We start from the raw sequence: 16,991 nt of genomic DNA, 5'->3' as shown, positions 1-16,991 counted from the left end.
TCCTCTTTAACTGCTCCTGTATTTAAAAAAATAAAAACTTAATATTTGTGAATCACTAGAAATATATAAGCATTCAAATGATATTCTACGACTTCCATTACAAAATTGTGGAATTCCGTATTCATTAATAATTAGGATTTCTTAATCTCACATGTGTTTAGTGCTTACGTGTTTATTTATTGTAAAATAAGGTTATATCATGTGTTTCCTCTTTCAACTTTTAAATTTATTTCTTAAGATATTGTATCTTAAAAATCGCTAGGTATCTAGAAACGTTCTTAAATTGTAATTTTAATTTTCCCCCTCTATGATGGACGTGAATGTTTAGCCGTCCGAAGCGTATAAAAACCAATTTGTTTATGTCTCTTAATATAATACTTGTATTCAAATTCCTCAGTGCACAAAAAAGCGTTGTCTCGTAATTTAATTGTATATCTTTTGCCTGAAATAGTTATATAAACTTTTAAATATTTAGAATAAACTCACTAAATTCACAATTCTAATCGTTAGACTTTTGGACAATGCTCCAAATGTGTTTTTGTTTATATGGCATAATTTTTGTAACTTTTATGGGAGGAAGATAATTTCAAAAACTTAGTTTCACTGTACGAGGAAGAATGGGTGGGTGTGTTTGTTTTGAACTTCGCGCAAAGATACTCGAAGGTTATCTATCTGGTGTAAAACTTTCTACAAAAATATGCTGTGGTGTAAAACTTTCTGTAAAGGATAAAGTCTCGTTTAAATCTCTATAAAGAATAAGCTAGCCGTCCCTAATTTTGAAGTGATAAACTAGAGAAAAGCCAACTAGTCAACACCTCCCACCGCCAACTCTTGGGCTACTCCTTAACAATTAACAGTAGGATTGACTACCTACCAAGTTTAGTCCTGTGGGAAGAGTTCGCAAACAAACAAACAAACATATTCCCAAACACACAGCGTGAATTGATATACGATAATGGTAATTTTTAGTCTAGACATCTTATATTTTGTTATACTGTTTCATATGGTATGTCTGCAGACTTACAACGCTAGAATCCGGGTTTCGATACCCGTGGTGGGCAGAGCACAGATAGCCCATTGTGTAGCTTTGTGCTTAATTACAAGCAACAACAACATATAAGTGTGTGCTTATTATTGGGACTGGAATGTTTGTGGTCCAGTTGTAGCAACATGTTTTGATTTCTATTTTTAGAATTCTGTTTAATTAAAAGCAGCTACCTTCCTATAACTGAATGCACACGGTGAATAATATTTTTTAATGTAGGGCACTGTGGACTTCAGCGACCATGTCTGTTCTTACACGTGGAGGCTTACAAATAGAGTTTTGATATGATAGACGGTGTAACCCTATCGCTGTATACTTTCTATTTATTTCGGATACCTCTTTTATTAAGGTATATTTTACCTTTCTCAAAGTATGACTTGTACTGTAGTTTTAGTTATCAGTCTTTTGTGTACGAATGATTTTTGTTTGGGGTTTGTTACCTGAATAGTTGTGTTAAAATGTCATGATTTTTTTTTTACTTTCTCTTTCATTTACGTGTTAAAATTCATATAGACATTGAATAATTCTTATATATGTGTGTGTGTGTGTGTGTCGTGTGTGTGTGTACGTGTGTCTTAAAAGTTATTGAAAGTATTATTCCAAGTTTCTAATAAGTAACTTTTAGGCTTAATAATGGAAATTTCTTTATTTACAAAACTATATAGATGTGAAAGATGTCCGTAGAAGTCAGTCGTTAGTCTTAAATCGCCTTGAGTTAAAAATTTAAATATCATTATCTTACATAAAAAAGCCAAAATATGGAATTTTTTCCACTGATGACTATATTTCAAACCCCATTTATATTTAAAAATAATTTACGTGCATTCTAACCCTTCTAATTAACTTTCGAAAATGCCCATTTTAAAAAAATTCATTCAACTAAAAACTGGAATAATTAAAAATCCAAACTAGATGTACTTCCGCAGGGCTCCCGAAAAAGTTCTGTTTTAAGAGTAAATAAAACCAAAGATTAACAAATATTTTTATTTCTTGCTTTTGAAGTACATATGTCATGCTGTGTTGTAGCTTATAGAGTACATAATTCTTCTCGTGGTTCATGGCATGCGCACGTTTCAATGACGTCACGACAGTACAAATTGCAATGTTAAGCGTCCTTTATATGATGTCATTTTAGTGTATACTGACTGAATGACAGACAACACACTACTGTATAGTGGTGTGAGTGGTTAAAACAGGTGACCCCCTCCAGTCGGCCTTCGGCTCCCTTTTGGGGAAATAATTGTTCAAACGACGTTTGGCCTTGTTCCCCTGACATTATCTAGCACACCTAAGAAAGTTAGATGATACAATTACACATGCACAACACTTATAAACAATTATAAAGGAGTTCCAGGTTATGTATTCAACCTAAACTTATAATACTAAATAAATATAGATTTTTCTTTATGGCTCTCTATTAAGAACAATTACGTCTTTACTGGAGAAGCTAGAAAATGTTTTACTTGTGTGGTAAAAAAATAATAATAAGAGGGCGAAAGCATGTGTTCCTTTTTTCTAAAATTTTATCATTTTCCTGTTTCACCTCTCTAGAATACTTCATAATTATTACATTTGATTTTTTTTTAAATACACCCAGAAGTTTCAGATTCAGGGTAGCTTGTAGGAATAGTGGAAGAGGTTTTTTTTTCCATGTCTTGTTTGTTTTGGACCAAAACCACAGGTGGCTATCTGCTGTTTCTACCGCGGAGAATAGAACCCCAATTTTAGCCTTGTAAGTCTGTAGAATACCGCTGTTCCACCAGGGGTCTCTAGGTCTTGTAATTCATTTAACCTCTAAATTGAGACCAATATATTTTCAAGGTTTACGCCATACTCATTTAATAGCATGGGTTACTTCAGGGACATGTGGTAAATATCAAAAAGGTTGTGTTTTCAGTGAATCTTAAAGAATGGTTATTAGACCCTAAACATTTCTTAACAATTCTACCCCAAATGTCTTGTGGATATCCATTTAATTCTACAAAGCAATTTTTAATATTATTAACTTTGAAAAGAAAACTATGTTGAACATTACGAATTCCTTTGGTATTACTCAAGAGTTTCATAGCAGCCAGTGTCTGTGCTTGATCGTGTAATGAATACCACAGTACGTAAATGTCAGTTAGTGTAGGTTTCCGATAAACAGAAGTTTGGAAAGCTTTATTTTGTCTAACAACACAAACATTAATGAATGGTAATGACCTGTTTATTTTACAATCTTCAGTGAAGGTTATACTATTATGTAAGTTATTAAGATGTTCCTATAACAATTCAGCATGTTGTAGTCTTGAATAACCAAAATTCTCTAAAGTTAGGTATCACTTAATCTTAACTCACGTAATTGAGTGAAGAGAAACTGAAGTTTCTGACCGCCCCTTGCTATATTTCAGTCCCCTTTGGGAATAAAACATATATAAACCTGAATTACCCACCATAGATAGATTGATTGACTTAACCGACAGCGAGGAGTATACAAGTAAGTGTCTATAGCTCTCGTTTCGATTTTAAACATAAATAATTTGGCTGAGACAGGTGCAAGTGGGCTGCTCATACTAATTTCATCTTTCTGGTCGGAATTTCTATTGTTAAGCTGAAAATTAGCATAAGTCGTGCTAAAAATGAAGGGTTCATGAGGATTTGAAATTTCAAAATGACATCTAGGTGTGTTATGATTTTTTATGCAGTCCAAAGCAGTATCAGTCGACTTGTTTCATTACAAAATCCATAGAATGTTTTGCCAAAAAAACAAAGCTTTCGAAACGTATTGAGAAAGGGTTCAAGCTAGAAACTTAGCTAAATTATGAACTAAATTACGAATAAGAACTGAAAGCAGACACAGTAGGTCTAAGAAAACATCCCTCTTCATAAAATACACACTGAACGTTTCACCTTATCTACATGAAAAACGATATACAGTTCCAATAAAAACATTCGTGTTTTTGAATCTAATTAAGAAATTTCCGATATTTTATGGAAACATTTTAGCTTTAATGAAAATTTAAAAATGTATCTACAGGATAGCGAGAAATTGTCATACAAAACATCGAATTTCTGAAACATCATGTGCAAGATTCCGTTATCAATAAAAGAATTCCTTTCTTGACAGCGTAGGTTAATATCAATGATTAAAAATGACTCCTATACAAACACTGGTTGATCCAGCTCATGATTGCGATGGGGGGAGGCAGTTGAGAGAGCTCGTTATCCCAATATATTGGCGCGATTAATATAAAAATTACGAAACATTTGCATTAATTCTTGGAGTTTAAGGGGCGTGCGTACCCCCTGGATCCACCATTGTATAGGGATACATAAATAAACTTCATAATTATTGAACTGAATTAAATGGTGTAAAGAGACGTAAATGAATTATAGAAATATATTATTTTACATGAAATTTAAGGTAGAAATTTAATTTTAAAAAGTAACAGGAATAAAACATTTAGTTTATGTTTTTCGTATATTGGGACAGTTGACTGTGTTGATTACCAATATAGATGGCAGTTAAGATGCTATCAGTACACCTAATCTTAGTTGCACGATATAGAAACTGTTACTCTGGTTGTACTACCAAATAACACTTAGAGACATTACACAGAGAATACTGGTGTGTTGTTAAATTTTAAAAGATGAAGAAATATTTGTTTACTTTCATTAATGGTAAACAGAAAGTTCATGGCTTGTTATTTTAGCTAAACCTTCGAAGAAGAGCTTTAGGGAAGGAATCTGAAGGATTAACCTTGGTTTGCAAATATAGGTCTGTAAACTAGGACTAGGTCATAGAAACGTTTGAAGGAGGAACCAATTTCCGTACGAAAAAGATTGTAAATAATTTTAAATACATCTACTTATGTGTCGTTGTAGACGTAAATATATGATTTTGGTTTTAAAATACCAAACTTTACTTCTTTTTCTGTATCATTCTCTTCAGTTGGACAAAATTTTGAATCGGTTCTCGTATCTCTTAAATAAGAAAGATGATAAAATTAAAACGTCTTTCGTCTCTTATGAAAACCAATTTTAGCTTCTGTGAAGTTGGGATCCCTATCCTGGGTTACAGAACATCATGAATCAGAAATATCTAAGCACCATTAAAACACGAAAATTAAAACACAATAATCATAAATATCAAAACACCGTGAATTACAAATATCAAAACAACGTAATTCACAAAGTCTAAAGAACAATGAATCACGAAATGGAATCCACGTAAAGGACAAAGATCAAAACCCTTTCAACTACAAAAATCAAATCATTGAGAACCACTATAATCACATGATCTTAAATTACAAAGACCCGACCATTGTGAAGCGCAAAGATCAAAATATTTTAGTTTCAGACCAAAGTATCTTAAGTGACAAAAATGAAACAACTGCGCGTCACAAAGATCAGAACACCGACTGTGAACCGCAAAAATAAAAACGTTTTGAATTACAAAGAAGCGTCGAAATTTTCAAATCTTTGTATGACATAGACATATTAAACCAACGTGCTCTATACTTTGAAAATGTTTGCTAAAAAAATGTATATATTGTTTATCTAAATAGATTTCAAAGTTTAGCAAAAAACAAAATAATTTTTAGTGATCTAAAAATAGGAATTCGGACAAAACTTTAGCTAAAACATTTGATTACTAAAATTATCGAAAGCTACAAAAGTCTTAAATTATTTTATGCACATTTATTTTATATGTTCTTTTTCTTTATTCAAGTGAAATTGCATAAAACTGTGCAGTTAAAAATATAACATTATAACTATATTTTCAAGTACGGACACCTTAAAAGCTTTATGAATTATTATCCGAGCAAGTATGAGATTTACTACATCTTATCGATCGCGCCCCCCAGTGGCCCAGCGGCATTTCTGGGAACTTACACCGCTAGAAACCGGGTTTCGATACCCGTTGTGGTCAAAACACGGATAGTCCATTGTGTAGTTTTGTGCTTCACTACAAACAAACTTATCGGTCCCTGTTGCATATAATATAAGTTCTATCTTGATCTTTAAATTTCAAAAACACAGCAGAGATTGGGCTGTGCGTGGCCTAGTCTTTAGAGTGCAGAGCTGTAGATCGAAAAATCCGTTGTTCACGATGCCATGTCGTTAAGCACGCTCCGTAATTTCAGCTATAAATGCGTTATAAAAGTGTGACAAACCCGATATTCGATTCCAGGAGCCGGGCAATGCCCTTGTGGCGATGAATGGTGTAGGTTGGCTGACTTTCCTCAAATTAAAAAAGCTTTTCAAATCATTTTCTTTTTAATTACATTCATACATAAAATATTTCGAATTAATCAATAGAATATTTGTGTTTGTTTGAATTTCGCGCAAAGATACTCGATAGCTATCTGCACAAGCCTAATTTAGCAGAGATAGACTAGAGGGAAGGCAGCTAGTCAACACAACCCATTGCCAACTTTTGGGCTACTCTTTTACCAACGTATAGGGTAGTTGACCGTAACATTATAGCGCCCCCCCCCCCGGACTAAAAGGGCGAACATGTTCGGTGACAGGAATTCGAACACGCAAACCGCAGATTAAGAGTCAAGTTACCTAACCATCAGGCCATGCCAAGCTTCCATGAAATCTTAACAATATGATGTCAATAATGTTTGTTAGAGTAGCTAATTACGACAGTAATTTTGTTATTTAGAAATTTTATTATTTTGTTATGATAGTAAACTTTCTTACAAATTTATAAATTAGACTTTTACGATCAGTTAGAACTACATTAAAATTGTTATTTGATTACGGTTACTATGAAGAACAAACTGTAATAGACAGACATACCGCTGTGCCACTAGAGGGGGGGTGAAATAAATACTAATTGTTGGTTCTAAACTTGCTATATAGATATAAATATAGAATATAAATATATTCTACGTTCATTAACACAGATTCAATTTTTGTTATTTTGAAACATTGAAAGAGCTAGGTGTGTGTTTGTTTTCTTATAGCAAAGCCACATCGGGTTATCTGCTATTTCCACCGAGGGGAATCGAACCCCTGATTCTAGTGTTGTAAATCTGAAGACTTACCGCTGTCCCACCGGGGGACGAAAAAGCTAGCATCACCCTTCCAGACAAAATATTAAAGTTATTTAATCGCTTTTAAGATTGATTGTTTATTCAGGATTTAAAAAGCTCGTTAAATATAATTGTAAACTAAACAATAATGTTAACAAATAAAAAACCTGAAATGAAAAAGTATATTTAAATACTAGCAGAGAGTCGCAAAATATTAGCGGTCAAAATTAGTATCCTTATTGCAACAGTACTTCTTTAAATACAGGATTTCTAGAATAATACAAAATAATTCTAATCGCAGACACCGAAATCTCTAAGTCCACTTGTCTTAGGCCTAACATTAGTTAAGCCTTTATTAAGTAGAGCCTATATTCCACAAAGAGATAAATTAACACTGTAGCTTGTGTACGCGTTCTTGCTTTGGTTTAGTTAAGGCTAAACTTTACTAAACTTGCTACTATCAATAAATAAAGTTATAATGTTATTGTACATAAAAAAATAAGTAAAGGTTATATCCATGTGATATCACAAAAAAATCTATGCATTTTAAGCTGTTGATGCTTTATAAGAGTAACAGTCAATTCCTTAGCAGTATAGTGGGTAATGATGTGGTGATGACTGGCGACTCTTCCTCTGCTCAGTATTTCAAAATTAGAGATCGCGGCAGATAGCTTTAATAGTTTTGTTATAATACAAAATATAAATGTAGTAAATGATAAATTATGAACTTATGGTATTTTCAATACATTAGCAAATTCATTTTATTGTTATACTCTAAACATGCTGTCATAAATTTAGTTTTGACTCTATTTTATCCATAATATCAACAATAGTCATCTGAAGCAAAAGAAAAACACATTATTCACATTTATAAAGTCGCAAATTTTATCGCCCGATCTGAAAATGATTCCTACCAGAGACTAAGATAATGTCTTCAAACTCTGATATATATATACAAAAACTGTCTCTAAAATCACTGATGATATGAAACTTGTACTGGCTTTTACCGTTTAGAATTACGTTTAATCAAAACTTTTTTTATATCTAATAGTATGCCCCCGATGGCTTAGCGGTAAACCAAAAGGCTTGTAATACTTTAATTCTGGGTACGATCCCTGCAGTAGGCACAATCCTTTGCTCTTAAACATATACAAAATGTAATAATATATCGTGTTAACTTCTAAATTATATCATCAACATACAACGCTCGAAAATTCTGCCATCTCTACTTGTCGTTTTTAGCAGTTTATAGAATAGTAAATATTAGTATGATATCTTTCAAATTTTACATATCCATCTGCCATTTCCATAAACAATGTTTTTATCTATAGTAAAAGAAATTTATCTACATTTTCCAGAACGCTTTTTTTATGTCGTTAGTATTAAACTGCAAGCTGTTTTAATGTGAATATTATTCCTTTTTTGTGAATAATTTAACGTAGGTTCAAAAAATGGGTTTTTCTAGCTATAAAACAACACTTAAACGCTCTCCTAAATAGCAAAAAGTAATATTTACATTGTTTTTTTATTTATTTGTGTTTTTTTTTTAGTATTCGATTGCAGGAAGGTAGAGGTGACGATCACATCATAAAACGTACTCAAATGATACACTTTGTTGGTATGTTAGTCAATGTAATGTTTTTCGTACATATATATATATACTTTATATAATTGTATAAGACATTCTTAAACAAGATAAGAAAACCGAGCTTATAGAAGGGGGGCTTAAATATTTCCCTGAAACATTCTGAGTCATGATAAAAAAGCTGAGTTTCTGGATAAAGGGGGTCAAATATTTCCTTAAAACTTTCTGAATCACGATGAGAAAATCGAACTTCTAGAAACAGGGTATCATATATTTCCCTGAAATATTCTGAGTCATGATAAGAAAGCTGAGTTTTTAGATAAAGAGGTTGAAATATGTATTTAAATCTTTCTGAGTAATGATGAGGAAACTGAGTTTGTGAAAAGAACGATATTCAAAAAGTTAGATTAGACATGTACAATGGTTAAACGTTATTTGTTACTTGTTTTAGCATTATTGCTCTTTATTATCCTGTAATTATGACAGAACAGGAATCTAATATTACAGTGATACTCATTACTCAGGAATCGACCATGTGTCACGTAGAAAACTTTTCTTTTAATTATTTTTATAAAATTGTACAGCATTGGTTCTAACAACAAAATATTTTAATAAAAGTGTACAGCATTGGTTCTAACAACAAAATATTTTAATAAAAGTGTACAGCATTGGTTCTAACAACAAAATATTTTGATAAAAAGTTTAGAAAAACGAGATTTATACTCCAGATATATATAAAATATTTTTATTTTACCTTTGCAGCCTCATCAAGGTTAATATATATATATGGAATATAAAGGTCGTTTTTGCTAAACTTTTTATCAAAATGTGTAAATCCCTCCAGTATGCATTGCAGATTTTGAAAGATAACAACAAAATACCTGTCATTAAAAACTTCAGAAGGCTACTAACAGGAGTGGAGTGTGATTTGTTAACAGGAGTGAAGTGTGATTTGTTAACAGGAACGGAGTGTGATTTGTTATTTTTTATACAAGTAATAACCTGATGAAGCATAGGAATAGACAAAATAAATTTAATCATCTGCTTCACAGTATAATGAAATAGAAAGATATAGAATACTACATAATATGCTCTTATTCTTCACTGGGTGAAACACGAAAGGCAGGACCTACCACAAAATGCTTCCAGAATAACAATAATAGATAGTGGTTATTTTTCAGTACTGCTGTCTCTTGTAGTTTGTTTCTGTCCAATCATTAACAGAAAGTAAAAAAAATTATGCCACTTTTACTAGCATAAAAACAAATGTTTGATAATAACTATAACTCACTCATTTACTCCTATAGCACTCGGGTCTGTTGAACCTGGTCTGTCTCTCCATCCATCCCTGTCCTGTACGACCTTTTGACCTTTCTTTAGCTTCTACACAAACATCAAAGGCGTCCTCTGCTACATTATCTCGCTATCTCTTTCTCTGTTTTCTTAACGGTACCATGTAGTCTTCCAAATATAGCAATCTTGAACAGACTATTGTCTTCCATCAATCTGAGGCCCTAATTGAGATTTATTAACTAGAAAAAAATTGACGGAATAGAGTTGTTAGCTCTATTCCAACACTCTCTTGTTTTTCCGGGCTTGGGATAACCTCACCATTACTACAAATGCAGCAAACTTAAAACGTATACATGTATGTATTGACAATAAGGATTATGTTAGACATTAAGAAGCTTTGAAGAAATCTTCAGATAACAATTATCCTTGAAGGTAATAAAACCCACTTAAATGTTACATCAGATGAGCACCAAACACTTGAATTATGCTATGATTTATCATGTCATTTTTACATTTTGTATGATATCATGCATGATATCAAAACTAGAAAATAAAACTTTTTCGTTGATCTGTGTAAGATGTTTCGTTTTTTTTGTGATATATTGTCGTCAAAACACTGCATCCAAGTTCAAAAAACGTAAAATTTTATTTTTCCTGACCTTAGTTACATTGACTGTAGAAGATGTAGGAAAAGTGATTTATTACACTATCTTATTCAACAAGCAGATTATATTTAGTTTTAAAATAATAATAATACAATAATTGTTTTCTATAATGAGTTTTGAGTTATACATATGATATTTATATCTCATACATTTCACCATTAAACATAAAATCGAATCTTTGATACCAAATTCCCTACGTTTTTTTAAAAAATAACTTAAGGCATGTTATCAGCAACATCTTCTGTAACCCTGTACAAATACTAATAGTTTCATATGAAGGAGTATTAATAAACAAAAATTCAATATATAAACAAACCAAACACAAAATTATATTTTTTGTTTGCAATTAAACTCGTGAATACTTTTAAATGTCATGCTTAAATATGCAAATATGCAAACACTATAATTCACATCTTTAAAAAATAACACTTTAAAGATTGATATCAAGCTTATCTTAAAAGTTATTATTGTTTATTATCTTTTCATCATTAGCATAGTTGTAAATACCCGGGGGGGGGGGGACTGTTAGATTCTTATATTTACAAGCTTATAACTCAGCCGTAAGCTTTACGGCTTATAACGGTAAAGTTCGATGGGCAGAGCACAGGTAGCCCATTGTGCAGCTTTGTTTTTAATAACAAACAAAAAAATCTGGCAATCCCATTCCACGAGGGAATCATTGGCAATTTCTATATTATAAGATTGTTTACTTTACTCCCGGAACAAATACAACCTAATAAAATAGCCTCGTGTCAATGTCACGTGTATGATCAATAACACATTGATAAACACTTTACCTAACCAATTCAGAGAAAGTGAAAGTGACCTACGATTGACGCCCAAGTACAGGCTATAACAGCGAAAGTGGGTCAAGCTGTAAATTGACCTGTCTAAAAAGAATGTTCTACCTCAGTCAACCAATCCTAATGTTGCTTACATACAGAACACTAATCAGAAAACATAAAACAAAACGTTTTTAGATCGACATGCAAGCGACATTCTTGAGAAACCCTTTACTGAAGCACACGATTGCGGCTTGTAAACAAGTTGTCTGTTTTGTAATCTGACTCAGACTTACATAACTCTTCCTCAAACCACGTTCTAGAATTTTCTAAAAGGAACCCTTTGATTTCGTCAACAAGGCTATCCAAGTATACCAACTGCGCAACTCAAAGCAGCCAGTGCCTATATAAGCGGCTTTTAGACGATCAAACACCAGAAAGAATCCGATACATTGAAGAATAATATTTTACGTTAAAGAGTGAGATCCAGTTCTATTGAAGTAATCAACTATAATATGTAAACAAAGTAGCAAGAAGGGTACTTACAACTCTCATTTAAAGAGGTGGTATTTTAAAAAAGTTTAGACTTAGTTTCTATGTTTTATCTTCCAGATAAGGAGGCTGTGATAATGTTTTCGATTCAATTATTCTTCGTTTTACTTATCAGTAACAGTTTCGTGATCAAGAACTTAAGAATCAAATCTCACACTTTTGTTTAAATCAAAATATAGACGTAATTAACTTCTTGTATAATACATAAATTCTGAATCATCAGCTACTCTTAGTTATCCTCTGGTCCTAATTTTGTTCTAATTTGGTATATTGAATAGATCTTATTGGCTGTTACGGTTCTGCTCCTAATGGCCCTTGTTGTCGCCCTGCCTTCAGGTGGTATTGTTCGTGAATACACCGTATCTGATCCCAATGGTCAGGAATACATGCAAGTGAAGTCATTTTCCCGAGAAATGTCCCCACAAGAGGCCGAGAGCCATCTTCACGGCATGATGAGTTCCATGGGAGACCCACAAGAAAACTTCAGGAAGTTCGTCAAAGAACTTGATTTACATTTCTAACCTGTATATCGGGAATTATGTGATCCTTCCGAACTGTTTACCCACAGATTTGTCCATGTTGGATCATCACAACATCCAGTGTGAATTTATTTATTCAGTAATATAGTGTATAGCAACTACGTGGTTATGGGTTGTGTATCATAAGGGGGTGTTACTGCCAAAATCGACTATTGTATCTTTTTGTTTATTTTTCGAATAAAGGGTGTCAGTGTGTATGTACCATTTTTTATTATGATACTCAGAGTTATCCCACATTTTACGGTAAAAGCTAACATTTACAGATAAAAATATAGTTTTCGGCACGTAATTAAATCTAACTTGCCAAACAAGGACATAAAATTGATTTTGACACTGTATTTAGTTATTCAAACTCCAAAAAAAATAGTACATAGTTTAAGAATGATCAAATAAAACATATTGATATATTATATATTATGTTCTCCAATGTGTGCTGTTCTTCTTAGATGATTAAAAATCAGTCAGATCATAAGAAGATCTCAGTGTGAAATTCGAAACACCAAGTATAAATTCCGAAACGTCCTTAGTGCATAGAAATGTTCCTGTTTCTACTTCCCTGCCTAACAATCCATTTAAATAAAATAATTAATTTTAAATAATCAAAAACATTTATTTTTTTAATAATTTAAATCTCGGATATTTTAAAAAAATGAGTATGCGACATATTAATTCAATTTCAATACTGTTTTGCTGTTGTTCACTAGACAGTACGTAATATATATTATTAGCCTGGCATGGCCAGGTAGTTAGGGCGCTCGACTCGCAATCGGAGGGTCGTGGGTTCGAATCTCCGTCACACCAAACATACTCGCCCTTCCAGCCGTGGGGGCGTTATAATATGACGATCAATCGCACTATTCGTTGGTAAAAGAGTAGGCCCAGACTTGGCGGTGGGTGATGATGACTAGCTGCCTTCCCTCTAGTCTTACACTGCTAAATTAGGGACGGCTAGCGCAGATAGCCCTCGTGTAGCTTTGCCCAAAATTCAAAACAAACAAACAAACAATATATATATTATTATTCACTCACCAACAGAAAAAGTATACCAACCCAAAATTGTAGGTTGTTTTTCCTGAAGGGCTAGAAAGTTTAACAGAAATAAAGGCTTCTCGGGGGTGAGAGCAACTAATAAAAATAAAACAAATCTTACAAAAAATAATATACATTAAAGAATAAACATTTTCTCAAGTGTAAATCTACAGAATGTGACCCACAAAACAACAAAATAACCGATAAATGTAAAGTAACTCTGAAAAAATAAAAGCATTTTAATAAAGAAATGTATAAATTGTACACGATATTTCTAGAAGCATTCGTATATATCTGTTTACATTAGTGAAAGTTTGTACAATATCATACGAAATATATTCAAGTGAAGTAAAAGAGGTTAATATCTATAAAGTTCATGAAACGAAAATAAAAAAGATACTTTCAACAATAACACTAAAGAGAAGTAGAAATAAAGCTCATAATAACAATGTATATATAACAGCAATGTTGAAGAAAGGTTGCTTACAATGAATAGTACACAAAACAAACAATTAATTATTGTTGCTGAAATGGCCAATCTGCCTGATAAACGTGTAATCAGTCGACACGAAGATACGCGGAAGTGGACCGAAAATTGTTCTAATAACCAGTTCATCTTACAGGTTGTAAACTTCAACACGTTCTAATTTTAAAAAAACAAATCTATACAGTCCATAGAATGTAAAGAACGTATATAGAACATTTTGGAGTAATATATAGTAAAATCAATATATATAGAGAGAAATACAACACATAAAATGTATTTTAATATAGATAAGTACGACAAGATTTACAGCATGGTCTTTATTCGATAAGAGCGAACAAGTATTCATGTAAGTTTGTCGGTGAAAAACAAAAAAACGAGCTATTTTTAACGATTGATTAACGACTATATAAAGAAGTAGGGATATTACGAATAGTAAATAATAAACAAATTTCAACCGTATAAAAAAATCACATTTATAAGATTGCAATACTCGTTTAACTCTGATAGAGTAAAAATGCTTTCTGATGAAGGTCGTACAATAATTAGTCGAGATGTTACAAATAATGCAATACATCCGCTAATTAAAACTGAAAATTTTGAATTCATCATACAATGATGACTAGATAACCTTGTTATTTTAAGATACTATTAAATATTATCTATGATGATCGAAAATTTGAAATAAAGACACTCTGTACAATCAAAATGTGCCATCTTGTTGTTTATTGTAAAAGTACAAGCTATAATAAACTCAATTTTGAAATCTAATTAGGTGAGTACAAAAGATCGTATTAATACATCCTTATATTTCCAACACATTATTTTTAAGGATCAGTAAAACAAAAATCTTGTCTTTTAATAGCACTATTAAACTAAGCTGTGCAGCTTATACGAAATGCATTAACACCAAGTTTCATCCTGGCAACATGAGAAGGGAGAATACACCGAATGTGCTAAAATATAACAAACTGTGCCATAATTCGAAAATACCCAGTCAACAAGTAATTAGCCTGCTGAGAAAGTCTTCTATTAAAATAGTTGTAGCGTCACCGTGGTGTAAACTCGTTTTATGTGTCTTACTAATTCAATAGCCCAGGAATTCTTATTGGAAGTGACAGAATTTACCCTCTTAAAATGTTATCATAATTGTTTTATTTTTATATAAAAGTAGCGTATTTATCTTCGTTAAATTATCGGAAAGTTTCAACAGAAACGAAACTAATAATTATGCTATTAGAGCACGAAATAAGAAAGGAAATGGTTTGTAAATAAATCAATATGTTGTCCAAAAATAACATTCAGAATATACTAGAATAAAAAATAGGGTATAAAATGTTAAATTAAACAATCCAAAGTCAATATCATTAAACAAATAACAGCTTGTGACCGTCTTAAACGATAAAGGATTTATTATTATAATACGTCGGCTTTACTTTCTTCGTATGGAAAAACTGTCGGTGAACAGCAAGAAAAATCCACAATTATGAATGGCCCAATGAATGGTTGAGGGAAAACTGGTATGCAACATTCAAAACTACAAAGAATGACACTCAACGTTTATTGACAATTAAATGAATTTGTTTTTTGTTTTTTAATTTCACAGATTACAACGCTAAAATTCGGATTTCGATACCCTCGGTGGACAGAGCACAGATAGCCCATTGTGTAGCTTTGTGCTTAATAATAAACAAAACTAACATTTTTGCCACGCTGTGATTCTTATTTAATTACAGTTCAATTTAACACAGCACTCTTCTCGGCCAACTTAACAACCAGAGGGCTTAACTTCCCACTCTGGTGGAAACACTGAGCTTGCTGTGTGTCTTGTATGCTTTTAGACGATAAATTACATAAATAATGATGACAACTTCAATTAAAAATTGTTATAAGACATAATTATAACAGCTTTATATTCAATGAGAAAACAAAATATATAGTGATGTGATGAAACCGAACCTTTGTATTAGCGTGGAAAATATCTATTCGTTTCAACCGATATTTTGTGATGAAACCGAACTTTTGTATTAGCGTGGAAAATATCTGTTCGTTTCAATCGATATTTTGAAAGTTTTGAATATACCAGTTCTTTGATATTAATCATTATATGGCCGCCACAAAACAAGTATACATTGTCCATTCGATTGTGGTTGATGTGTGGTTGTATACAGATGTTCAGTTTAAACATTCGTGATAAATACAGTTACAAGTACAATGTATAATGAATTTTTCAATCTGGTAATACATAATCCAACTTATAAATTAATAGAGCTTACAGTGATACATTATTGTCAAGAAATAAACACTGTGCTTTTTCTTACACAAAAAAAATATATGTTCGCAGAATAATGAAAAATAACAGTTGACTCATTTTTAGTCTTTAAACGACTTCAGAAAATCAACTTTTTGGAACATTTTTAAATAGTTGCACAAACATACATACATACATACAATTATACATTTAAGTATTACATAATCAAAACCACTAAAAAGATAAAACACGAGATAACCCAAATACATGTGGTGGTCAAACGACTACACCACCCAACCAGCTATAAAAACGTCACCTGTCTAACCTACATTGGCAAAGTCTTTGTATGTTTATAGTAATTGAATTGTTCTTTACTTATCCCAACTAACCTACATTCACATAGGTATCTGAAGAATAAAGAGTATTTACGACATTAAACTATTGTTGCACGCTAATCAGCGGAATAATTGTCCGAAGGTTGTTGTTTTTAATTCGTCATTAAAACTTTCACTTTTAGTAAAGGAGAAGCAATGGTTATACTACTTTTTCTTCTGTATTCATGAAGATATAATCTTTAAATATAAATCAGTTTTTAATCATTTTTTTGAAAGAACAACAGTTTCACCCTAGTTACTTAAATATCAGGCGATAGAAGTAAGAGGGAAAACTTGTGTCAGTAACCTCGGTTTGGTGGCTTGGTTTTGTTTGTTTGTTTGTTTTGGAATTTCGCGCAAAGCTAC

General features: G+C 32.0%; 1 long non-coding RNA gene across 1 annotated transcript; it reads left to right on the top strand.

The window, feature by feature from the left end:
* Positions 1 to 11,788: 11,788 nt before the first annotated feature.
* LOC111087525 lies at positions 11,789 to 12,684 on the top strand. The gene is made up of 2 exons (XR_002612196.1): positions 11,789 to 11,913; positions 12,227 to 12,684. It is a non-coding gene; the product is annotated as an uncharacterized LOC111087525 (long non-coding RNA).
* The last annotated feature ends 4,307 nt before the right edge of the window (positions 12,685 to 16,991 follow it).

The sequence above is a fragment of the Limulus polyphemus genome, unplaced genomic scaffold, assembly GCF_000517525.1.
Source record: "Limulus polyphemus unplaced genomic scaffold, Limulus_polyphemus-2.1.2 Scaffold2258, whole genome shotgun sequence".
NCBI classification, from domain to species: Eukaryota; Metazoa; Arthropoda; class Merostomata; order Xiphosura; family Limulidae; genus Limulus; species Limulus polyphemus.
Note: the sequence above shows the minus strand (reverse complement) of the source record. Positions and strands in the feature narration are given on the sequence as shown.